This window comes from Lissotriton helveticus, chromosome 1_1, assembly GCF_964261635.1.
Source record: "Lissotriton helveticus chromosome 1_1, aLisHel1.1, whole genome shotgun sequence".
Classification (NCBI taxonomy): domain Eukaryota; kingdom Metazoa; phylum Chordata; class Amphibia; order Caudata; family Salamandridae; genus Lissotriton; species Lissotriton helveticus.
This window is the reverse complement of record NC_136057.1, coordinates 1,471,694,033-1,471,718,905: the sequence shown is the minus strand read 5'-3', so window position 1 is coordinate 1,471,718,905 and position 24,873 is coordinate 1,471,694,033. Positions and strand designations below refer to the sequence as shown.

Here is a 24,873-nt window from a genome sequence, read left to right as displayed (position 1 = left end):
TGAAATGTATCCGTAACTTTAGTCTTAGCTGTGTGGGGGAACATATTAAGTAGGACGTGTTCTGGTGTGCATGGTACTATCCGCTCCGTTATTCGTGCCATTTCCCTTGTCACTTCTTGCCAGTAATTCGCTTGGGATTGACAACTCCACATCATGTATATAAAATTTGCCCCCCTTTCTCTGCATCACGGGTACCGTGCACCTACCCTGTGGAAGAACCGGTTGATTCTTTCCGGGGTGCTGTACACCTGTTGTAATTTTAGAAGCTAATCAGGCTAAAACGCGTGTTACCAAAAACTTTTGCGGTCCTATGTAGTATGTTTACCCAATCTTTGTCCTCTAGTGGTTTGCCCAAATCTTCCACCCATCTATTCTTTAACTCCTCCAGTGGTTGTGTAGAGTCACGTCTGATGGCCCTGTATAAACATGTAACTGCCTTTATGGTATCCCCTGCCAGGCCTATGTATTCGCAGGTGGCATGAATCGGTGGTTCTGTCATGCCCGTCTCCCAGTGCCTTTGCATTGCCCCCATGACTGCCCTATACAGCAGGAAGTGTCCCTGCGGGATATCCCAATCTGAACTAAATTCCTCAAAAGTGAGTAGCTCCTTGTCTCTGTATAGGTCCCCAATTTTTTTAACCCCTGCTTGTTCCCACTCCTCTACCCTCCTCCACTGTCCCCATGCGGGTGTTAGTGACAATTCTGTCGAGTACGAGTGTTTTGTCTTGGTCTTTTGTAGGTATCTACCCCAGAAACACCGAATCACCCTGTGTTTGTTGGTGCGGAAGTGCCGCGTCTTCACGGTTCCTAACAGGGTTCCAAAAACATCTGCCCTTTCCGGGGTGAAGGGAGGCGTCCCCCTTTCTGGTGCTAGACTTCCCGACACCCATTGAGTGAACATCTGCAGTTCCCCTGGTAAGTAATATGTCTCCATCTCTGGTACTGCTAGGCCCCCCTCGAGCTTGGCCCTTTTTAATGAGGTTAGAGCCACCCTCCTTCTACTCGCCCCCATACAAAGGCTAAGATGCCTGAATGCAGCTCTCAAAACCATACTCCTGGCATCCACACCGGAAGTGTGGTAAAGAAATACAATATCCTGGAGAGAGCCACCATTTTTACCAAGGAGATCCTTCCTACCACCAACAGAGGGAGGCCCCCAAAATCCATGTTGCCCTTTAGTGATCGTAATGCTCCCCCCACATTCCCCTCCTGCACGTCCGGCATTGAATGGAAGATCTTTACTCCCAGGTATCGGAAGCATCGGGGTCTCCCACTGCAGCTCCCCCAACCCCTCAGGTGGTGGAGTGGGCATCACCATTGGGAACAACCGAGATTTCTGCCAATTAACATGGAGCCCTGATATCGCGCCAAACTCCTCCATCATGTTCCTAGCTCCTTTCAACTCCCCCTCTTTGTCTTTTAGGAAGAGCAGGAGTTTGTCAGCGTACAGCGCTATGTGGTGCATTTGTCCTCCCAATTGCAGGGCCCTGTACTCTCCCCGGTCCGTGCCCTGCACGCTAGAGGCTCCACAGCTAGAGTGAACAATACAGGGGAGAGGGGACACCCACGTGTACCCCTCTCCACCTAGTACTGTGCCGATATCGTGCGGCTCGTGCGGACTCTGGTCACCGGGCCAGCATACAGCAACCTTACCCATCCTAGGAACCCCTACCCGATGATCCCCATTTTTGCTAGAACCGCGTATAGAAACTCCCACTCCAGGCTATCAAACGCCTTCTCTATGTCTATTGCGAATATCACTCCATCCTGTTCCTCTTCTTTACCCAGTCGAGTTTGGCAAGAAGGCGCTGTATATTCAGAGTCGTGTTTCTGCTCAGTATAAACCCCGCCTGATCCTGGTGGACCAGGGAAGTCGTGTGTGGGAGCAACCTTGTCGCCAGCAGTTTACTTAGAATTATAAAATCGAGGTTTAACATCTCAAGAGGGGATTTGTCTGGCTTGAATGGCGGAATTACCACCGCTTACCGTCCCAATTCGACCTTATACTTTATCTTTCTACAAATTTGACTTTGGATCTTGGTTCTAATGCTAAAATGATTCTGATACAGATGTACGTGTAGAGGTATATTGTTCTTATGTTATTCATTTTGGGTTGCAGCCCTGATGAAGTCAATAATGCACTGAGAAGTGCATGACGAAACACATGTTGGCTGCGCTTAGGGATTATATGGCTGCACTTTGGAAAAGTATATAACTTCCACTGGAAGGAGAATTTTGTTGGATTTGGCTACATTTTGGAAATGTGATGAATTACTAATTGAAGAAAGACCTGTTTTTAACTGAGAATACTTCAACTAAACACGGCTGTACCTACAATTGAAATATATCGACTTACAGAGGAAATAAATTACTAATTGATGGTTTTTTAATTTTTCTTACTATAAAGTGCTCAGGGAGGAATTGTTTTTCAGTACATGTCAGGTATTCCACTTTCTGAAGTAATGTATGTCGGGTGAGCATAAAAATGTATTTAATCTTACATGCAGGTCATGGACATGTGAGAGGTGGGAGTATTCTTAATCCAGAGAGTGAGTACGTCTCCACGTGTCTATTAACCCCCACCAGGCCTGCCATTCCCTAAAAGCCCTGGCTATTCTATGGACTGGGGAATCTCAGAGAGGTGGGTGAGACTGATCCAGCTCCAAGTCCGCAAGGCAGTTAAAGTCACCCCCCCATGACAATCGAGCCGATCATGTAGGGCACTAAGGGCCAGATGTAGGTAAATAGCATTTACTGATTCGAAAATACCGAATTTTACCGATTCAGTATTTTCGAAATGCTATGTAGCAAATCATTCTGTAAAAATTACCGAATCGTTAAGATTCGGTATTTACCGAATCGGTATTTACTGATTCGGTAATTGCCATTCATTCCTATGGGCCTGGAGGCCCATAGGAATGAATGTCAATTACCGAATCGGTAAATACCGATTCGGTAAAAGGGGGAAAACATTGAAGGGTGGCAGGGTGTCACTTTGAGAGCTGTTGCACCCCTCAATTGTGTATGGGTGCACAGGTTGCAGACATACATGCCCTAAGGGCATGTATGTCTGCAACATGGCACTGAAGCAATTTGCAAAAAAATTCTTTTTGGTGTGTTTTCCACCAACTTGTAGTTGGTGGTAAATAACGAATCCTAACATGGGATAAGCACTCATTTAAGTGCTCCCTACATTAGGAATTCGGTAATTTACCGAATCGGTATTTAAGAAATCGGTAATTTACTGATTCCTTAAATTACTGATTCGGTAAATTACCGAATCGGTAATTTCGACCCCTACATCAGAAAAGCCTATTACCGGTCAGTAACGACCGAAATTAGTTAATTTCGTCCGTTACCGACCGGTAATACCCTTCCTACATCTGGCCCTAAGACTCTAGACATCTGCTCCAGAAAGTTACCCTGGTCGACATTCGGTCCATATATATTAATTAATGTAATGTCCTGCCCATCTAGTCACCCTGAGGCTATCACGTAAAGGCCCTCTGGGTCTACCTTGTGGCCTATGTGCTGGAAAGGGGACACAGATTAGTACCCCCCTCGCAAACGCCGAGTATGATGTATAGTATGCCTGCCCTCTCAATCTCTGATGCAGTGCAACACCCTCGGAGGCCAGTATGTGAGTCTCATGCAGCATTGCTATGTGAATCCCACGTCTGTTTAACTGAGAGAATGTTTTATATCGCTTTTGCATGGAGTGCATACCCTTGACATTCCAGGATAATAGGTTATACGCCGTCTTTTTTGTCATTGCTATTTGTCTCTCTCCCTCCCCTCGTCCGCCCCCATGGAACAGGCCTCCAAAGGCTTTCTCAGATGTTGCAACCTTTGCTGCCATATCTCATGCCCCTTTTTGGTTGACAGCAGAGCCCCCTACATATAACATTTTCAACACCTCAACTCCCACTCCCAAGGACAAGTGAGAAGCTCTCCCCATCCAAACTATGCACTTGTGTGCAATTACAACAGTTGTCCAGAGTTCGGGTAGTGAGTAGGCTTGTGTCCACCTGGAGGAGAACCGTCCCCCCCCCCCCCCGGTGCATGTTGCATTTTACCATCAGGTCTGGTCCCAGGTCCCCTTTCCCTCATGCAACATGCAAGCCCATATTCAAGTTGCTGTGGCCTCCCCATGCATAAGTTCCATGCTTGTACTTGCGTGTCCTAATGGCCTTCAAATGATGTAATCTGCCATTCTGGGAGTCATCTCAGGAAGAGTCTGGCTGGCCTCCCCCATTGTGCTAGTGCTGGTGTCCGAGTCTGATTCTCTTGCGTCTTCCCCAGACAGTGAGGAGGCGCCCTGTGTCCCCTGGGCGCTCAGGGAGGCTATTGATGCTCCCGCTCTCTCTCTGTCTCGCTGAGTTTCTGCTGCTGTGGGTAAACTCTTAGTCTTTTCTCCTTTTCCTGGAAACCATGTGATATCCCGCTCCTCTTGTCTTTCCTCTCTTCTCTCCTGCAGTGTTTGTTCGTCAATCCAGTCCCACGTGTCCTGTGGAGTATTGAAGAATTTGGTTCCCTCCGCAGAGACCTTTCTAGGTTTGGCCGGAAACACCGGACGACGCACCTGCGTGCCGGTTCTGGCATCGAGGCCTTTGACTGTTGTGTGGCGGCCTTCTCTTCCACCCCTAACGATCTTTCTCTACTGATGAGGGAAGTTATCCCGAAACCCGAGACATGTCTCGGGCGATATCCTAAAACCCGGGACATGTATCGGGTCTAGAGATTCATCAGTCCAACAAGTACAGACTTGCACCCACCTGGGTGATCCACCAAAGTACTACAAGTACCAGAGTCCCGAGGGGCGATCCGGAGGAGGGGCTAGCGGTGTGCGCTCCATTGATGACTAAACACAATATGGCTCCCTTGAGCTTTGGGCCGACGGGCTCTTGGACGACGCACCTGCGTGCCGGTTCTGGCATCGAGGCCTTTGACTGTTGTGAGGCGGCCTTCTCTTCCACCCCTAACGATCTTTCTCTACTGATGAGGGAAGTTATCCCGAAACCCGAGACATGTCTCGGGCGATATCCTAAAACCTGGGACATGTATCGGGTCTAGAGATTCATCAGTCCAACAAGTACAGACTTGCACCCACCTGGGTGATCCACTAAAGAACTACAAGTACCAGAGTCCCGAGGGGCGATCCGGAGGAGGGGCTAGCGGTGTGCGCTCCATTGATGACTAAACACAATATGGCTCCCTTGAGCTTTGGCCCGACGGGCTCTTGGACGGCGCACCTGCGTGCCGGTTCTGGCATCGAGGCCTTTGACTGTTTTGTGGTGGCCTTCTCTTCCACCCCTAACGATCTTTCTCTACTGATGAGGGAAGTTATCCCGAAACCCGAGACATGTCTCTGGCGATATCCTAAAACCCGGGACATGTATTGGGTCTAGAGATTCATCAGTCCAACAAGTACAGACTTGCACCCACCTGGGTGATCCACTAAAGAACTACAAGTACCAGAGTCCCGAGGGGCGATCCGGAGGAGGGGCTAGCGGTGTGCGCTCCATTGATGACTAAACACAATATGGCTCCCTTGAGCTTTGGGCCGACGGGCTCTTGGACCACGCACCTGCGTGCCGGTTCTGGCATCGAGGCCTTTGACTGTTGTGTGGCGGCCTTCTCTTCCACCCCTAACGATCTTTCTCTACTGATGAGGGAAGTTATCCCGAAACCCGAGACATGTCTCGGGCGATATCCTAAAACCCGGGACATGTATCGGGTCTAGAGATTCATCAGTCCAACAAGTACAGACTTGCACCCACCTGGGTGATCCACTAAAGAACTACAAGTACCAGAGTCCCGAGGGGCGATCCGGAGGAGGGGCTAGCGGTGTGCGCTCCATTGATGACTAAACTGTATTCGCATCTGTCTCAGTTTCCGTTTTACTGCAGTGTATGATGCTCTCTGCTTCTGCACCTCTCGGGAGAAGTCCGGGAAAATTCTAACAGTGCTGTTGTCAATTTTGAGGTGGCCTTTAATTCGAGCCTGGCTCAGCACATGATCCCTGTCCTTATAGAATACTAACCGTGCCACTACTGGCCTCTGCGGCCTTCCAGGCGGACTCTGTGTGCTCGCTCCAGAGCAAAGTACGGGGACCGTCCTTCTTCCGCCACCTCAGTGCTAATCCAGTTCTCCAAATAGGTAAACATGTTATTCCCTTCAACTTTCTCTGGCAGCCTATGATTCGCAGGTTGTTACACCTCGCTCAGTTTTTGGCATCTTCCACTCTGAGTTCGAGCACATGCACTCTTTTTTTTCTCTCTGTGAGTCTTTGAGTAGACGTATTCACCTGGGGCTTCAAGTCTCGGATCCCCCTCTGTTGCCATAACACGGTCTGTTTGTTTCCTATGATCTGCTCTGAGCAAGCTCAGATCTTCTCGTAGTGTGTCAATTTTGGTTTCGACAGCTGCTCTCAACAGTTGAACAGAGAGCATGATGTCGTAGAGGGACGGGTCCTCCTGAGTTTTTTTCTTGTCCATGTGTGACCCTTCCCTCAAGCAAGTGTCACCAGAGTCTTCCCCCGTCGACTCCTGCTGTTGCTCTGTTGCCCGCCTTTTGGATATTTTCCCCATGGTGGTGGTTGTTCCCTGGCAAGGGCTCTCTCCTCCCCAGTGCTGTCGTTTAGACCTTGTCCGTGGATTCGTACTCTTCCGCCGGAGCCGAATAGCGACGAGGTTCTTTCTTCCCCTGCACTTCCCCTCGTATTGCGCTTCTTCCACCATTGAACAGCCACTTATGCGTTACCCTCCCGGCTCATAGAGCCGCCACATTGGTTCTTTCACCAGCCTCCGTGATTCTCCTGCCAGGGCTATCTTCAGTTCACGCTTCCTACTTTCAGTTAGACAGCTCAGGCTCCAAGAGTTCCGGCCCCTGTGGGTTCTCTCTCCTCCCGTGCCCAGGCAGGGAAAAGCCTCGATCTTGATCCCCGATTCTCTTGCGTCTCCTCCCAGTTCCGCTCTGGGCCTACCGCTCTTGTGTGCTTTCCCGCCTTCAGTGGTCCCCAGCTTCTGGTGCCACCATCTAGGTCTCTGTCAGAGGTTCCTGCTTAGCTATCAGTACCATGCTCCCCTAGAGCCTCTGATTTCCCTCTTTTGCCGGTTCTCATGCGTCTTTTACCGGGCCTCCCCCTCATCGCTCTGTCCACTACTGTTAAGGCGGTTCAAGCTCCATCTCCTGTCTTTCAATGTGGGCCGCAAGTATTGCCCCTCAGCTTCTAGCGCCGCCGTCCAGGTCTCGACCAGGGAGCTCCCATCTCTCCACTAGTATCAGATAAGGCTGGGGTTTCTATTTTCACTATTCGTCTCCCCCTCCAAGACTTCTTCAGCCTCGCTTGGCCTCTCTCATGTAGTGCTTCAAGCTCACCTCATCACTTTTCCGCACTCTCCCCGAGCTTGTCTCTCTTGTCAGGGTCTTCCTCAAATTGCTTTCTTATGCTTTATTTATTCAGCTCAGAGCCTGTAGCGCGGGTCCCCTGTCACGCTTGGAACTACCTCTCCCTCTCCTCCTGGTTTGGGTAGCTGGGCAACTCAGGCTTCGTGTCCCTATCTTCCTAGGCCAGCAGTACCGCAACTTCACTGCTCTCAGATGGGCCGTCACCTCCGGCGCCTCCTCGGCCGCGCTACTGCTCCTGCTACTCTAGTGCAGCCACAACCGGTTAGGTGGCTTCTACAACGTCCCCCGTCCCCCAGGCCGGCAGTACTTTATTTTTGCTGCCCCCAGCTCATGGATGCATCCCTGCCTCTGGCGCTGCTCTGGTTGCTCGCGCCCCTATATTGCTGCTACAGCCGGCAGGGAGGCCTTGTCACCCATCTCCTGTCTCTTCGCACCGGCAGTGATGGCTGAGCGCCGTCCACGTGCGCTCCTTCTTTCTCAGCACCTCTTCTGCCGCCCTCAGCCACACGCAGTCCTTCGGGTTCCCGACGCTAATGCTGGGCGCCTTCGTCAGCCCCCGTAACTCCCTCGTCAGGGACCCTTCTCTGCTTGCTCCCCTTACTTTATTTTTGGTTTTATTCCGGTGCAGGCCAGATTGCAAGACTCGGTCTTCCAGGGTCAGTAGTATGGGATACCCGTTAAACGCAGGTTTTCACTGCTCCAGAGGCCAGTCTCTGCTACGGGCACCATTTCAAGTACTCTTGTGGTCTTGCTAACGAGCCTGGCTTCTCGTGCTTCTTACTCTTTTGTTTTCTGATATGGCCCAAATTTCAGATCTCCTTCATCCGGGGCTGGTAGTGTGGGACACCCCCTGTGTGCAGGTTTTCTTCTCTTCAGAGGCCCATCTCCGATCAGGCTGTTGCCGCGGGCGCCATCTTAAGTGCCCTCGGGGTCGATCCTGGCTTCTCCGGGATTCTGCTCCTTTCAGCTTTTTGTTCAGTTCACGCAGTTCCCTTGCCCCTCTGGGGTTGGGGGGTATGCCTCATGTTCTGTGGGGCCCCCTATATCAGGCAGGATGGCACTGGATCGGGGATCACCGGCAGGAGCTCGAGCTCAGGCTCCCTGCTCCATCAGCGTCCGGCCACGCCGCCTGCAACACTTTAAATATGACCACTAGAACTGAACACAGTGAGGCAGGTGGCGCTCTAAAAGCAGTAGTCTTCCCCCAGATGAGACACTGGAAGCTAGACACAATGTTCACAACACCTCCACAAAACACTTCAGATGTAGCTTCCACAGCATGACACATTAATCCACATTGGACCTTCACTACTGGCCACAGTACTCCAGAAACTCTACCATAACTGGTGAAAACACTCAATGGGTTTCCTCCAGACTTGAATAAGATGTCCCAGAGGGCGCCTTTGGAATTGGATGCATCTCTAAAGCATCAGTCAGTGGAGCCATCTAATAACCACTGAGTGGGAGGCAGATTTGGGGAGGCGTTAAGACAGAGAAAGGAGAGAAAGGATTGGATTGATGCTGTTCATGACGTACCTGTGCTGTCCATGATTTTTTTTTGCAAAGCCTTTCACTATCCAAAGGAAGAATCTATTCGTCTTGTCAGTAAATGCTTTTGTCTCATGTCAATCCTCGTCTTTCTCTAGCTTTCCTCATGTAGATCTGTGAAACTAATGGCATCTTTCCCATTATATATCTGCCGGTGCATGCCCATCTTGCCTGGGGTAGATACGTGAAATAGCTCAAATTTCGTAATTTAAAGTACCCTTAATATGCTTTGTGGAGGCTCTGCTGAAGTTAAAAACCTGCATTTTGGCAACAACACCACTAAATAAAACAGAGCCCTACTTGAAATGTTTTGTGTATCCTAGCACTTGGGTACACGGTTAATTCAACTTGACTGGGCAACGTACTTAATATATAAAAAATTAAAATAAAGAACTGTAACGCACTCTGACGAAGCCACAGAAGGCGCGCATACGGGATTTAATAATGGAGGCGTGTCCTCCTCAGCTCGGCCTAATGTACGCGCCTTGAAACGACGGCGCGCGTATTACGTTCTATTTTGTGATGTGTCAGTTAGATTGGTGGGCGGGCCCTGAGCGCGAGAGACGGCACTGCTGCAAAGTGAGTGCGAAAGAGGGCAGTAGAGAGCGAGAGCAGCGGCGGGAAAAAGAGGAGGAGAAAGCGGCGGTGTATCTGTGGATCTGCAGGTACGAGAGAGAGCGAGCGCAACTGCAGCTAGTTACTACACAGGATCCGACTGAGACTAAAAATAGGCCTAGGCACCAAAATAAAAGTTGTCATAATTGTCGGACCAAATATCTAAAATAGTGCTCCACATCTGCAAATTATGCTAGTTTTGAATTTGTAAATACACGCTGCGAGGGCATTTGCAAACTACGAGAGGCTGAACTCATTTGTATTTAATGCAGCCAATGTTTGTGGTACTATCAGGAAAATCAACAGTTAAAAACCGGTCATGAAACGGCCGCACACTTTTTTTGTGGCAAATCTGTTTTTATTATTATTCTAGAGTTACGCTTTACATTACAAACATCACTCTTAAAAGCTCAATGGCAGATGCACGCCTTTCATAAGTACATTGGCACATTGTCATATTATGGTACAGGTATTCAAGCTTTGTAATGAATAATACATAAGATGTTCGTCCAAAGTGGTCTGAACTGGAGTTCGCCTACCCGGATGCAGTCTCCGAGGCTATCCAAAGAACCGGAGTGCTGGCCACTCAATGATCCGTGCAGTTCAGGGCTGACCCTTCATCTTGAGCTTGCAAAAAGATGGTATATATATGGAACAAGAAATAACATTAACTGCGGCAGCAGAAACCTCACGTAGACTCCGGCTCCCTTTCTTCCCCCTTCCCTCCTCCCCGACCCCAACCTTCTGCCCCCTCCCACTAGTGCGCACGCTCCTCGTCTATGACTACACTGGCGTGTTTGCCTACAGGTCCTAGAGGAGCAGGCGTTAAGCATATCAGCCTATCCCCGGCAGGAGAACGGGCTGTGGCATGCACCCACCCTCACGTCTGACTCCCTCCCTGTCTGCCTGTTGTAATGTACCAAGCATGCACTCCCAATGTGCCGCTATGGGTTTCTTCCGGAGCCCCATCGTTTCCTCTCTGCGTATGGCGGTGCACTCTGCCCTGGCCCACGCCTGAAATGAGGAGTTCCATGCCTGTGCACATGGCGGGTCTTGCGCCATCCACCTCCTTGTGAGGAGGCGCTTTGCTACCACCAGCCCCAGGTCCAGAAAGCGGGATGTCACCTTAACTTTGGGGGATCTCTTGAAATGGTGTAGGATGTACTCGGGCCAATCAAAGGGTAGGGTTCGATCGTGCAATTACATAGCAACTCGTTAGTAAGGACAGCTCCAAACAGCTCCAAAACATGTGTAGGAATCCCGCCCCTGCTCATTACACCTGGGGCAGAGTGCATCATCAGAACAAAAGTACTTGTTCATCAACTCAGGCGTGAGGTAAGCCCCATGGACAATGAAAAGCTGAATCTGGCGAAATCGCATGTTTCTGGGGACTCGGACCGGACTTTTGAGTACCTTTTCCCATTCCTTGTCTGTTAGTGACCGCCCCAGATCCAGCTCCCACTTGCCTCTAAGGGGGTCCAAACTAATTGCCACGTGCTCTTGTAGCGACGCCGCAAACCAGCGGACCAAATGTCTGCCCCTCCCCATGACGTAGAGATACTGCATGGTTAAATGCTGCCGGGGCTCCTTAGCTACATCTCTCCATCTGGCAGTCAGCTGCGCTATCAGGGATCGGTGCATTAAGAACCCCCCAGGAGGAAGCCCCTCCTCTGTTACCAACGTTTCATATGCCGTGAGCTCGCCTTTCCTGTATAGATTACCGAGTGTGTGAACGTCGGCCTCCCGCCACTCTGCGTGCATGGAGGACGTGAGCACCCCCTCACCACTAGGCGAGCCCTCCAAGGGTATAGCAGGCGCATAAGGGACCGTGCCTCGGGTAAGGTATAAGGTTCTTCGGTAGCGCTTGTATGCCTCCTCCAGGAGGAGCGGGCCTGGGAGTTCGGTCCTTGCTATGGGGTTGAAAAGTTTGGTGATACGCTCTAGGGAGTATGGCGGCATTGCCGTGACTGTATCGTCTCTACCTCTATCCGCCAGCCAACGAGCAATCCATTGTAGCTGCGCGGCTAGATAGTAGTGCTCTAAACAAGGAACAGCCAAGCCTCCCCGGTCCGTCGTCAGGAATAACTTCGCCAGCGCAAGTCAATGCCTAGAGGTGCCCCAGATAAAGTCCTGCAGTATCTTATTGAGCATAGTAAACAAGCATTTGCTATGCAATAGGTCTCGCATTAGGAAAGTTTGAGCTATTGGTCTTGTAAATTAATTTTTTTTTTATTTATGTGTGTTTTTGAAAATAGCTAAATTAATAGCTTTGTCATTTACAATGCCAATAGTTATAACTTTCGCAAATGTGGGACCTATAGCATTTGTAATGCAACATGTTTTGTAGTTACGTGACTTAGATGTATTGATATTACAAATAACAATGACTTTTAATTTTTTTAAATAATTAATACTTAAATAAAAGTGACTGTAATTTATAATGGCAATAGCTTAAACTTTTGTACATAACTTTTGTGAAGATTATGTTCAGTGTATTTTATTGTGACGGAAATCCAAGAACAGAAGAGAAATATAAAAAAAAAAATGTGACATTTGTAATAAAGCTTGAAACATTGAGAGATTATATTTGAACTAGTGATTCTGTGGTGGTGCTGAGTGATGCTGTGGTTACGCTGAGTGATGCTGTGGTTGCACTGAGTGATGCTGTGGTTGCGCTGAGTGATGCTGGGGTTGCGCTGAGTGATGCTGTGGTTGTGCTGAGTGATACTGTGGTTGTGCTGAGTGATGTTGTGGTTGTGCTGAGTGATGCTGTGGTTGCGCTGAGTGGTGCTGTGGTGGTGCTGAGTGATGCTGTGGTGGTGCTGAGTGGTGCTGTGGTGGTGCTGAGTGATGCTGTGGTGGTGCTGGGTGGTGCTGTGGTGGTGCTGAGTGATGCTGTGGTGGTGCTGAGTGGTGCTGTGGTGGTGCTGAGTGATGCTGTGGTGGTGCTGAGTGGTGCTGTGGTGGTGCTGAGTGATGCTGTGGTGGTGCTGAGTGGTGCTGTGGTGGTGCTGAGTGATAATGTGGTGGTGCTGAGTGATAATGTGGTGGTGATGAGTGATAATGTGGTGGTGCTGTGGTGGTGCTGAATGATGCTGTGGTGGTGCTGAGTGGTGCTGTGGTGCTGCTGCTGAGTGATGTTGTGGTGGTGCTGAGTGGTGCTGTGGTGGTGGTGCTGTGGTGGAGCTGAGTGATAATGTGGTGGTGCTGAGTGATAATGTTATGTGCTAAGATTTATAGAACGGAAGTACTTTAATAGGGAGGTCACGGTGGGCATCAAAACCAAGCAAGCGGCTATACTGATTAACTGTGTAACAATTGGCTGAGTAACAAGCATATGTCACAACCTATCAAAGTGCTGACAGTGAACGTCTAATCTGCACACGCAAAAAATTAAAGTTACAAAAGGTTTGCGTATTTACCAGTTTGCGTATCCGGTCATGCACCAGGTCGATAATCTCTTTGCCAATGGTGTAGTGGCCGCGAGCGTAGTTGTTGGCTGCATCTTCTTTGCTGGTGATGAGTTGCTCGGGGTGGAAGAGTTGGCGGTATGTTCCAGTGCGTACTTCGTCTGGTGAAAGATGTGCAGAAAGTTAGTACAACAAAGTGCTTGAACTTCAGAGAAACGAAACTTAAGAAAACATTGTAACGGTGATTACTATATACAACTGTACTAAGACATCACGCAAATCCCCCCTAAAACGGTCTAAAATACGTGATGTGCCTACATATTGCTGGTCTGAGCAACAGCAGGAGACTCAGGTAAGGCAATTGGTCCGGTTTCATACACAAAATATTTACAAAACGAGAAAAAAATCAACTCACCAATGACTGTCGGTTCCAAGTCTATGAACACGGCCCTCGGTACATGTTTGCCAGCCCCGGTCTCGCTGAAGAAGGTGTTAAAGGAGTCGTTGCCTCCCCCACAGGTCTTGTCGCTGGGCATCTGTCTGTCCGGCTGGATGCCATGCTCCAGGCAGTAGTGCTCCCAGCAGGCATTGCCAACCTGGACACCGGCCTGGCCAACGTGGATGGAGATGCACTCGCGCTGTGGGCATAAGTAAAAGATTGAGCTGTGACACCGAAAGCGCAGTGGGTGACGTCATCGAATACACTATGCACCAGGCTTGGGAACATCGTTTGGCCTGCGATAATCGACGGGGCTGTATGGCAGCTGCTCTCGGTCAGTCTAAGCATGGGAGTACCCTCCGCAGCTGTCTCCGGCAGGCACTGAAGCATGCACAACGGGAGGCGGGGAGACCGCGCCCCCACCCCAGAGGGATCCTGCAGTTGCCACCAGGAGCTATTTCTATTTATCCGGCCCCAAACAAAATGTGTTGTTATACTAAGGACACACAAGCTCGGTGCCGATCCGGAAGAGGGGAGTTGGCGAGGAAAAGAGACACAGCCCCTCACCCGTGATAAGAGGTCGGGGGGATGCCTGAAACAGGAAAGAAAACAGAAGTTAACCCATATTAAACTACTGGCAGAATTGCTCTGGGAGGACGGTCGGAGATTTCAAGCCAGCCACCCAAGGGTTAAATAGAGAACAAAAGAATGGACGGACAAGAGGGCGAGAATCTTGGATTGCAGATGAAGGGGGAGAAAACAAACAATCCGAATAGAGCGGGGGAGACTACTCCGGTTGAAAACTGCTGTCAGAAGGGGCCCGAAAAGCTTTAATGATGTGAGTAGGAGGCGGAAATCGTAAAAGGCAAACAAGTCGGATGGGGTGGGGGGCGGGGGAGAAGGGGAGTGAGCGAGTGGGAGGGAAGCGCTGGCTCTCTGCATTGCGTGGGCGGGGGGCGCATTCCTTTGAAGTGTGAAGCAGGCAGGCGGCTCGGGGAGCAAATGGCAAGCGCGTGCATGAGCACATGCACTCGACGAAATCCGCGATGGTTTCAAAGCTTATTTGGCCTCCTATAATCTCGTCCTATTATCACTTGCACGATTAATAGGACGAGACCTAAAAAGGAAGCCGGGATGTTTAACGGTAAATTGACAAAGTAGTACAGAAGGCGGGGAAGCATGACCATTTTAACAAGTGCCACTCTGCCCCTGGTTGTCAGCGGAAGCGTGTTCCAGAAGCGGATCTGCGACCTAAGCGCTGCAACCGCCCTTCCAAGATTCCCGTCGAACAGGTCAGCTGGGCGACGATATATCTGTATCCCCAGATACCGAAAGATGTCCTCTGTCCTTTGGACTCGTGTACCCTCGAGGTGATATCCCGGGTCTCCGGTCCCTTTACTGAAAGCATAAAGGCAGGATTTACCCGCGTTCACTCGGAGCCCTGAGACGGCAGCAAATGTGTGCAGCAGCTGTGCCAGCTGTGTGGGTATGCGTCCCACATCCCTCACAAACGCCAGTAGGTTGTCCGGATAGAGCGATACCTGATGGACTGCGTCTCCCATCGGGATTCCATCGCAAAGAGTCTTTCGTATAGCTACAGCCAGGGGCTCGATTGCTAGTGCGAACAGTAGCGGGGACAGAGGGCACCCCTGCCGGGTGCCCCGGCCTACCGCCACCGCTTCTGAAATGTAAGGGCCCAATGGCCCCCGGATTACGGGGTTCCTGTATAGTAAGCCAACCATGTGGAGAAATCCTATGTCTAACCCGTATCGCGTCAACACAGCTGTTAAATAGCCCCATTCTAGGCAGTCAAACGCCTTCTCCAGGTCTAGTATTAGGCACCCCGCCCTGGGCCACTCCCGCGCGGCCTCAGCTGCCACCCTGAAGTACCTCCTGAGGTTCAACAATGTAGATCTCGCTGGGACAAACCCGTTCTGATCAGTGTGGATTAAGTGGGGGACCACCGGCGCCAGTCTTTCCCATAGCACCTTAGCAAAGACCTTATAGTCCACGTTGAGCATCGCCAGAGGCCTATATGAGCCCAGAGCCGTGGGGTCTCTGTCCGGTTTGGGCAGGGAAACCAAGAACGCCTCCAGCATAGAGGGGGGCAGTGATCCTTCTTCTACTGCTGCGGTGTATATCTTATGGAGCAATGGCGTCAGGGTTTCCTGATACGCTTTATAGTATTCGGCAGGCCGACCGTCCGGTCCCGGGGTCTTCTCGGATGCCATGGACTGGATTGCTTCCTCGACTTCCTCCAACGAAAGGGGCACATTGAGCGTCTCCTTCTGCTCCTCGGAGGCCGTGGGCAGTTGGACAGAGTCCAAGAACTCCTCCAAGATGCGCCTAGGGCCGATGCCCTGGGCTCTGTAAAGCTGTGCTTAGTGATCTGTAAGGGCACGATGGATTTCACGTTGTGTGTACGCCATCTCTCCCCATGCTGTGCGGAGAGCTCCTATTGGGGCACCTGGCCCCTCTTGCTTCATCAACCATGCCAGCAGTCGGCCTGCTCTGTCTGCCTTGGCGTGCGTTCTGGCCGTGTGTGCAGCATAGTTGTGGCACCTCAACTTCTCCAGAAGTTCCGCGTGTCGAGTGCGAAGGTCCCTCAGTTTATGTGCATGCCTACCCCCCTTCCCGCTCATAGCGCAGGAGCTCAGCCTCCAGGCGTGTCAGGGAGGCGGAAAGCATCCTGCGCATGTTCCATGTGGCCCCCATGCAGTACCCTCGAACAGCCACTTTGTGTGCATCCCATTCTACCACGGCATTGCTCGCTGTCCCCTCATTGACATCAAAATATGCGAGGGTTGCCGTGCCCAGAGACCAGCAAAATTCTAAATCCTCTTGCACAGTAGGCTGTAGCCTCCACATAGGGATAGGTGGGTGGTCTGCTTCCCAACTAATCTGAAGCCACAGGGGATTATGGTCGGATTGTGTTCTCCCCAAGTCCTCTGATTGTGCAATAAGTGGGAGCAGGGTTTGGGAACCCACTATCCTATCCAATCGGACATGCAAGTCGAGGACTGCGGAATAGTAAGAGTAAAATCTGTCTTATGGGTGCAGTATGCGCCACAGGTCCTGTAACACCCAGTATGAAAGCCAGTCCCTGAACACCAGCGCATTGGACGCTACCGCTGCAGCTCGGGGAGGGGGAAGGACCTGTCCAGGTGTACATCTAGTACCATGTTGAAATTCCCGCCAAGCAGCCAAGGGAGCCCAACATAAGGGTGGAGGACCTGGGTCATCTGCGCTAGGAAGGATTGCTGATCTACGTTCGGGGCATATAGTGATCCTAATAATACCACCTGACCATTCAGTTTCCCCCGCACTAGGGAATACTGACCCTCTCGATCCACCTTTGATTCTTCACATATAAAGGGAATGCCCACACTCACCCAGATCAGGGTTCCACAAGCATGGGCCGTGCCATAGATTTGCCCCCTCCAGCGTCTGTGGAGTTTGTCAAGCTCTGTCTGGGTCATGTGAGTCTCTTTCAGGAGGGCAATCCCTACAGCGTGCCGTTGCAGGTAGGAAAAGACAGAATAGCGTTTCGACGGTGTGTGCATGCCACGTATGTTCCAAGTCACGATATTAGTGTGCGTCAGGTGTCTGGGTAAGTCATCGCAGCGCAAGGCAAAGGGGTCGCTTGGGGGGGCTGGAGTCGTTGTCGAAGGGGAGCGTATCAGTGTGCTGCAACTTAAACTTAGTAACAACCTCAAACAATGCAACTAATGGGGCGAATCACCGGAAGGGCATACGTCCAAACTTCGAGTGGAACACTTGTGGTGGAGAACTAGTCCAGTGTAGTAGCTAGTGTGGTGTGTGTTATGTGAGCAACTAGTCTGCTCTACGCCCCTGTCTCAAGCCTCCAGTACTCGCAAGAGGTGTGCGATGAGCCATAGGCTGGTCAATCTCGCAGGAGCCATTTGGGCCACTGCGATGTGAGCCTGCGACTGTAAACTTTGCGCAGCGCATCCCATCCCCTGACTAGCAAGGCATCGCACGGTCGTGCACATGAATTACATTGGGTGACAAAAGCGCATATAGCACATAGCACATTTTAACAGCATGCGTTCGAACATATGAAAAGGAAAACCGTGTGCAATGTACACATGCGTGTGAGTCATGGAGAGATGCAACTCAACACCGCTCAGTCACATGATCTGGTCAGCTGTCTGAGGCGTCACCACTGGCATGTTCAAATCTTCAGAGAACACAGTGGATGGGGATGACGATCCACTAGTCCCCGGGTCGGTGCGTCCGTGGGCCTCCACACGTCTATGGCTGTTCGCAGTCCAGAGGGTCGCCACCGCCTCAAGAGCTTCCTGACGTTCCAGTCTTATCTTCTCCGGACTGGGCGCAACTGGGCCCGGCCCCCGCGTCTCGGCGGGCCCCCCACCGCCTACGCCTTCTCGATCTCCTCTCGTGCCAGCCACCATCCTCCTGGCCTGAGAATCTCGGTCCTTTCCACTGCTACGTCTTCTCTAGCCAGTCCCAAACGTCCGATGGGGCATCAAAGAAGCGGGTACCCTCCTTCGAGACCACTCTAAGGCGAGACGGGAACAACAGGGAGTAAGGCAGCTCCAGCTCCAGCTCCAGCTCCCGCAGTTGACGCTTCACTGCCATGTAGGTGCTTCTCCGTCTCTGAACCGCTGCTGTATAGTCTGGGAAAAACATCACCTGACCATTTCCCACAGTGAGGTCGCCTAGTTTCCTGGTTTCGCGGAGTACCACATCTCTGTCCCGATAGTTAAGGAGTTTGAAGAGGAACGGACAGGGTCGAGCTCCCGGCTTGGGTTTCTGTGCTGGCACTCTGTGCGCCCTCTCGACCACAAACTGCGGTGATAGCACCCCCCGGGGCAGGAGATCGCGCAACCAGTTCTCAACGTACTGCTCCGGATTTCTACCCTCCTCGCCCTCCGGGAGGCCCACCACGCGGACATTGTTGCGCCGAGAGCGACCTTCCGCATCCTCTATGTGGTCTTCGAGCGCTTGGACTCGGTCAATTATATCTTGCAGTGCTATAGTGTGGTTTTGCACCACAGGATGGATCTCCTGAAGTGTCTGGCTTTGCAAAGCAACCGACTTCGCTAGCTTACGATGATCAGCATGGAGAAGGGTAACATCCGACGTGTCTTTGTCAATCCTCGTCTCTAATGACTCCTTTGTTTGCTCCAGCGTGGTGCCAATCCGTTCCACTGCTGCTAGCACAGTGTCCATTTTGGCCGCAAGGGCTGCCGCTTGGGGCTCCATGTTTCCACACTGGCGTCCCAGCGAAGGTCTCAGACTGTCAACCCCCAGCTGCCCGTTTTGTGATTTGTCCCACAACTGGCCCATGACTAGCTGTTGCGCCGTTGGCATCCGCAGACGGTCGTTGATTCGGACGAGCGTAATCAGCTACAGGCCACCTGAAATCTGTCGCAACGGTCCTGCGGTAACGTTGTCAGCAAAGGGGGATCCGCCCTGAATGATCGCCGTCACTGTCAGGGAGCCAACCGCGCCGTATTGTCCACCGGCTCTGGGAAGTGTTAAGCTTGCAGCACACCTTCCCCTTGCAACACCAGGGTATGCCTCAGCCGCTTTCACCAAGTGCCACACCGCTGCTCCCGTCTCTCCGGAAAACAAAGCTCAGCCCCACTAGGCGCACTCGGTCGACAAGCGCTGCAATTCCGAGGTAGGGTAGGCACAGCGTGCCTATGACACTTCTGGTCGCTCAGGGCTCCCCCTATTCTTGGCGCAGCGCCGACAATGGGGGCCCGCCACACCAAATGCAGTTCTGCCCAAAATGGCGCTGCTCCCAAAATGGCACCCAGGTCCCAGTGTTGCAGGCCACAGCCTCTCAGGCCCTGTCAGCGGGCTTTCCCCCGGCGCCCCCGAACATTTCCAGGCACAATGACTTCACAAGTCCCCGCGCTAGGGGTTGCATTTCGATTATTTCACCAGGCGCAGTGCAACTCCCCACTTACTTGTCAGCCGAATGGGGCCACCGCCTGTACCATGCTCCGCGTCTCACTCACACGGCGTGTGGGCCTTCACTTTGTGGGAATGTCTGCCGTGACCCAACCCAGAGCGTCTGCCGGGCCTCACACCGTGGACATCAACGCACCATCCGCCGAACGTGCCAACCCCCACAGACCACAAAGCAGCGTCAGCTTCAGGGGACCAACCCCTTACATAGTCTCTCCAGGGCCATAACTCCACGGCTGGCCAGTTCAGGGCTTGGACCCGGGCCCTTCTTGAGCTGACTTGTGGTGTGGCCTCTGACCGCAGGTGTAGCAGCTACCTCCGGGGGCCCTCTAGGCTCACTTCCTCTGCCCGTACCTCTCAGGACACCCAAGCCTTAACACCCCGCCAGCAGGCAGGTGACAGCCGTCTCCTCGGGTTGCAGGCGGCCGCCACAGGTTTCGCAGGCCGCAGGCCAGGACGCCTCCCTCGACCCCTCAGTGCCGAAACGAGGCCTCCTTCCGTCCCAGGCCTCGCTCCTCATCTTGGAAGGCAGACGCTGCTACTGGCAGGGTGGGCCCGCTGTTCTTGTCAGGCCTCAGCTCTCAGGCGGTGCAGGGCCCGGCCCCCAGCGCCTCCGCCGTGGATCTTGGAAGCAGCCGGCTCCTCCGCAAGAGCGGTATCCCGGCTCAGTCCCCGCTGCACGGTCTTTGATGGTCTGCCGCCCGCCGGCTCCCGGGCCCCTCAGTAGCGTCCATGGTAGCCTGTACGGCCCGCAGGTCAGGGCCTCTCCACTGGTGTCCCGCTGCCCATGTGCGCCCTCCTCCTATCCCGGGCCGCGCTCTTTTATCACAGCGCGACCGCGGGCAGCCGGTGACTGAGAGGGTCTGTCGATCCTCGTAAACACACCACCCGATCAGCCTCGCCGATACGCCATGCACCTCTGGGGCAGCACAAGGGTAGATCGCAGCGTCCCCAGCGATGTCCGAGCGTCACCGCAGGTCCCGCCAACAGCCGTTGGGTCCCGGGGCACTTTTCGCGCCTTCGCTACTGGCGCCGCTCTGCTGCAGCCGGACCGCTGTTCTCTCTCCTGCACCTTCTGATCTACCACAACCGGGTCCAGTAGACTCCCTGCTGCGTCCCATCACCGCTCCCACTTCGTGTAATCACGGGAAACACCGCTGGAGGATAAGCGACAGGGTAATTAGGGGTCGTATGTCGGAGCGCTAGCAGATCGCGTCAGCCATGTTAGCTGGCTGGCCACGCCACCCCCCCCCCCCCCCCCCCCCCAGAAACAGGCCCACACACTTATCTGTCAGACCAATCCATAGGGCATTGCTAGCTTTGCCACCTTCCCAAGAAAAAATACCGACCCCTTGACCCCGTTGCCAGGGCAGTCGCTCCCCACGCCAAGCAGCTCCACCTGACTGTTCCCGTGTTTGTTCCCAGCTGATTGATGCTGCTGGGAACGTTCGTTCCTGCTCACTGGTCATTGTTGCACCTGTTACTGTTTGCCTGTCAACTGCTTGCGCACTGTTTTGTACTCTGCTGTCTTTCTGCCCTGTTTGTTGGTATTTTGCTTCTATACCCTTGTGCCTTGTTTCCCTCGCCGCCCCTGCCATCCGCTCTCCAGCCGCTGCGTCCCCTGCGGCCCTGCCCCCTTGCCTTGAGTCTCCTTTGCTGGTTCCCGCCGCTGCGTCTCCTGCGGCCCGCCCCCCTCGCTCCCATTCGCCGTTCTCCCCCCTCCCAGCTGCTCCTCCCTCCCACCTCCCCTTCTTATGGCGGCAGCTGCGGGCCACGCCGAAGGAGCGCCAAAGGCAACCCAGTCTGCGCCTGTCCGTGCCTGGACCGCGCCTAGCGCCAGAACCCCTGGACCCCACGACCGCCACGACGCCAGACTCCGATACGACGCCAACACCCTCCACGCACTCAACGCTGGGCGAGACCACACCTGCTTCCAGGCTGCCCCGAATCGCACCCACGGACCTTTCTCCTGCAGCTTCACCTGTGACAGAACCGCCAAACCACCAAGGACCAGACCCAACCACCTCCGCTGCATATGCCTAAACACACAGTCTGCACGCAAACAAGCCGTAGAGCTCTGGGACCTGCTCGACACCTCCGCTCCAGACGTTGCCTTCCTGACCGAGACCTGGTGGAACGACTCCTCAGCACCTGACATCGGCATAGCCGTCCCGGACGGCTACAAGATCTCCCGCAGAGACCGTACCAATGGAATTGGAGGAGGAATAGCCATCATACACAAGTCCACCCTCGCAGACGACACCATCAGCACCGCCGAACACCTGCACTTCCGGATCCACACCGACCCCAACACCACCCTCAGAGGAACCCTCGTCTACAGACCCCCGGACCGGGCCACAGTTCAGCGACTCCATCGCCGACCTCGTCAACACCCACGCACTCGCCTCCACGGACTACATCCTCCTCGAAGACCTGAACTTCCACCTCGAGAACAACAACAACGCCAATCTGCCACCCTGATTGACAACCGAGGCCTCAGTCAACTCGTCACCGCTCCCACCCACGCCGCCGGCCACACGCTTGACCCCATCTTCTCCACAAGCCCCCACGTCTCCTTCGACCACACCATCGAACTCCACTGGACCGATCACCGATGCATCCATTTCACCTACAAGAAACGCACCACCGCACCCAACAGCTGCCCCACTGATGCTGGAGCAATGTCACCAATGAACAGCTGACCACTACCCTCGCCCAGATCCCACCCACCGACCCAGACACCGCCGCACACAACTTTAGACAATGGATCAACGACTGCGCCAACACCCTCGCCCCACTCAAAAAACCCTCCAACAGCCGCACCAGCAAGAAAGCCACCTGGTTCACCGAAGAGCTCCAGACCTCCAAACGAGCATGCCGGAAACTGGAGAAGAAATGGCTCCACGAACGAACATCAGACAGCTACGCAGCCCACAAAGACGCCACCCGCAGACATCACCACCTCATCAGATTAGCCAAGAGATCTTCTTTCAAAGCCCGCCTGGACAACAACGCACACAACAGCAAAGAGCTCTCCAGCATTGTGAAGGAACTCTCCAACCCCAGCACCAACACCAATGACATCCCGCCCTCACAAGAACTGTGTGACTCGCTGTCCACCATCTTCCACCGCAAGATCGCAGCTTCAACACCACGACCGTCCCGACTACGTCAGACTCCACCCCCCCTGTGAACACCACCCGCGTCAACCGCCTGACCTCCCGGACCAACGTCAGCGACGACGAAACACGCAAGATCATGAACTCCATCCACTCAGGATCACCGTCAGACCCCTGCCCACACCACATATTCAACAAAGCAGACGCAGCCATCGCACCCCAACTACGGAAGGTAATCAATATCTCCCTCGAGACAGCCACGTTCCGGATAGCAGGAAGCACGCTGAGATCAACGTCCTCCACAAAAAACCGAAGGCGGACCCCAAGGACCTCAAGAATTTCCGACCCATCTCCCTGCTCCCGTTCCCGGGGAAGGTCATCGAGAAAGTCGTCAACACGCAACTAACCCGCTACCTCGAGGGCAACATCCTAGACCCGTCCCAGTCCGGATTCCGAAAAAAACACAGCACCGAGACCGCCCTCATCGCCGCCACAGACGACATCAGGATCCAACTAGACAACGGTGAAACATCAGCCCTCATCCTCCTGGACCTGTCAGCCGCCTTCGACACGGTCTGCCACTGCACACTAAAGGCACGCCTCCAAGAAGCCGGAATCCAAGAGAAGGCCCTGGACTGGACCACATCCTTCCTCTCTGGCAGAACCCAGAGCGTCCGCCTCACCCTGTTCCACTCCGAAGCCACAAACATCATCTGCGGCGTACCCCAGGTCTCATCCCTCAGCCCGACACTGTTCAAAGTCTACATGGCCCCCCTCGCTCATATCACCCACCAGCATGATCTCAACATCATCTCTTACGCCGACGACACCCAGCTGATCCTCTCCCTCACCAAGGACCCGCACACCGCCAAAACCAACCTCCACGAGGGAATGAAGGCCGTCGCCGAATAGATGAGGAACAGCCGACTGAAGCTGAACTCGGACGAGACGGAGGTCCTAATTTTCGGGACCACCCCCTCCGCCTGGGACGTCTCCTGGTGGCCGACCACGCTGGGAACAGCACCAACACCCACCGACCACGCACGCAACTTGGGAATCATCCTCAACTCTTCCCTCTCCATGTCGATGCAGGTCAACAACAACAACAGGTCTCCTCCTCCTGCTTCATCACCCTCCGCATGCTTCGCAGGATCTACAAGTGGATCCCCACTGAAACAAGAAGAACGGTGACCCAGGCCCTCGTCAGCAGCAGGTTAGACTACGGCAACGCACTCTACGCAGGTATCCCGGCCAAACACCTGCGACGACTTCAACGCATTCAAAACGCCTCCGCCCGACTGAGCCTCAACGTCCCTCGCCGCATCCACATCACCCCCCACCTGAGAGACCTACACTGGCTCCCCGTCGAAAAGAGGATCACCTTCAAACTACTCACCGACGCACACAAAGCACTCCACAACACCGGACCAGCCTACCTCAACAGCCGACTCAGCTTCTACACCCCCACCCGCCACCTCCGCTCCACCAGCCTCGCACTCGCCGCTGTCCCCCGCATCCAACGAACGACCTCCAGTGGTAGATCCTTCTCCTTCCTCGCCGCCAAGACCTGGAACACCCTCTCTACCCACCTACGGCAGACCCAGGACCTGCTCACCTTAAGAAAACTCCTCTTGACCTGGCTCTTCAAGCAGTAGCAGCACTCCATCCCCACAGCGCCTTGAGACTCTCACGGGTAAGTAGCACGCATTATAAGTGTAATGATTGATTGATTGATTGATATATTGTTACAAGAGTCTACAAAGGCCTGGACATGACACTAAATAGGATTTTAAACAAAATCGAACATATTCATTTGTAATATCACTCTTCTGCTTTTGTTTATTTTAACTATTAGCCATGGGTCGGTAACGCAGCTTTAGAACATGTTTAAAAGTGCTTAAATTAAATGTAACTATATGTGTGCTATATGAAATAGGGATAAGGGATAAAAATACCAGCTTTAGTTAATTTTGCTGATCTTTGTACCTGCCAGGACATTAAAATACAGGTGGTGCTGTTAGGAAACCGGACAGGTAGCAGCCCTAGGCACTACCTGATTGTTGTACAGGCCAGTCCAACCCTGCTACTACAGCAGCTCTCCTGTTACAGTCACCAAGAGCATACCCCTATTAAAGTATCCTTAGCATTGTGCATCTCCTTTAGCCCCTAGTAAAGCTGTCACGTGTGGACAACCTCTGGTGTTTCTAGTTATATCTCCAAGTAACACCGCTTTTATATCTCTGAGCTTATCCCCTCTTCTTTTGGGCCCTAGCATAGATGTCCTCTTACGGCCAGGTAACCCTCTCATTAAAGCTCCTAATAAAAGACCACTAGTGTAGCTCTGTTGGCGTACCCCCTTCAGAGGTTG

The 24,873-nt window shown here is 52.9% G+C and overlaps 1 protein-coding gene across 2 annotated transcripts in view; it reads left to right on the top strand.

Moving 5' to 3' along the window:
* Positions 1-9,514: 9,514 nt before the first annotated feature.
* LOC144828247 (sulfite oxidase-like) overlaps positions 9,515-24,873 on the top strand; it is a 393,607-nt gene continuing 378,248 nt past the window's right edge. Inside the window, exon 1 of one of the 2 annotated variants that reach the window (XM_078686329.1) lies at positions 9,515-9,623. The gene's annotated coding sequence lies outside the window, so the exon portion shown is untranslated. The remainder of the gene's footprint in view (positions 9,624-24,873) is intronic. The other variant, XM_078686324.1, reaches the window with a different exon arrangement.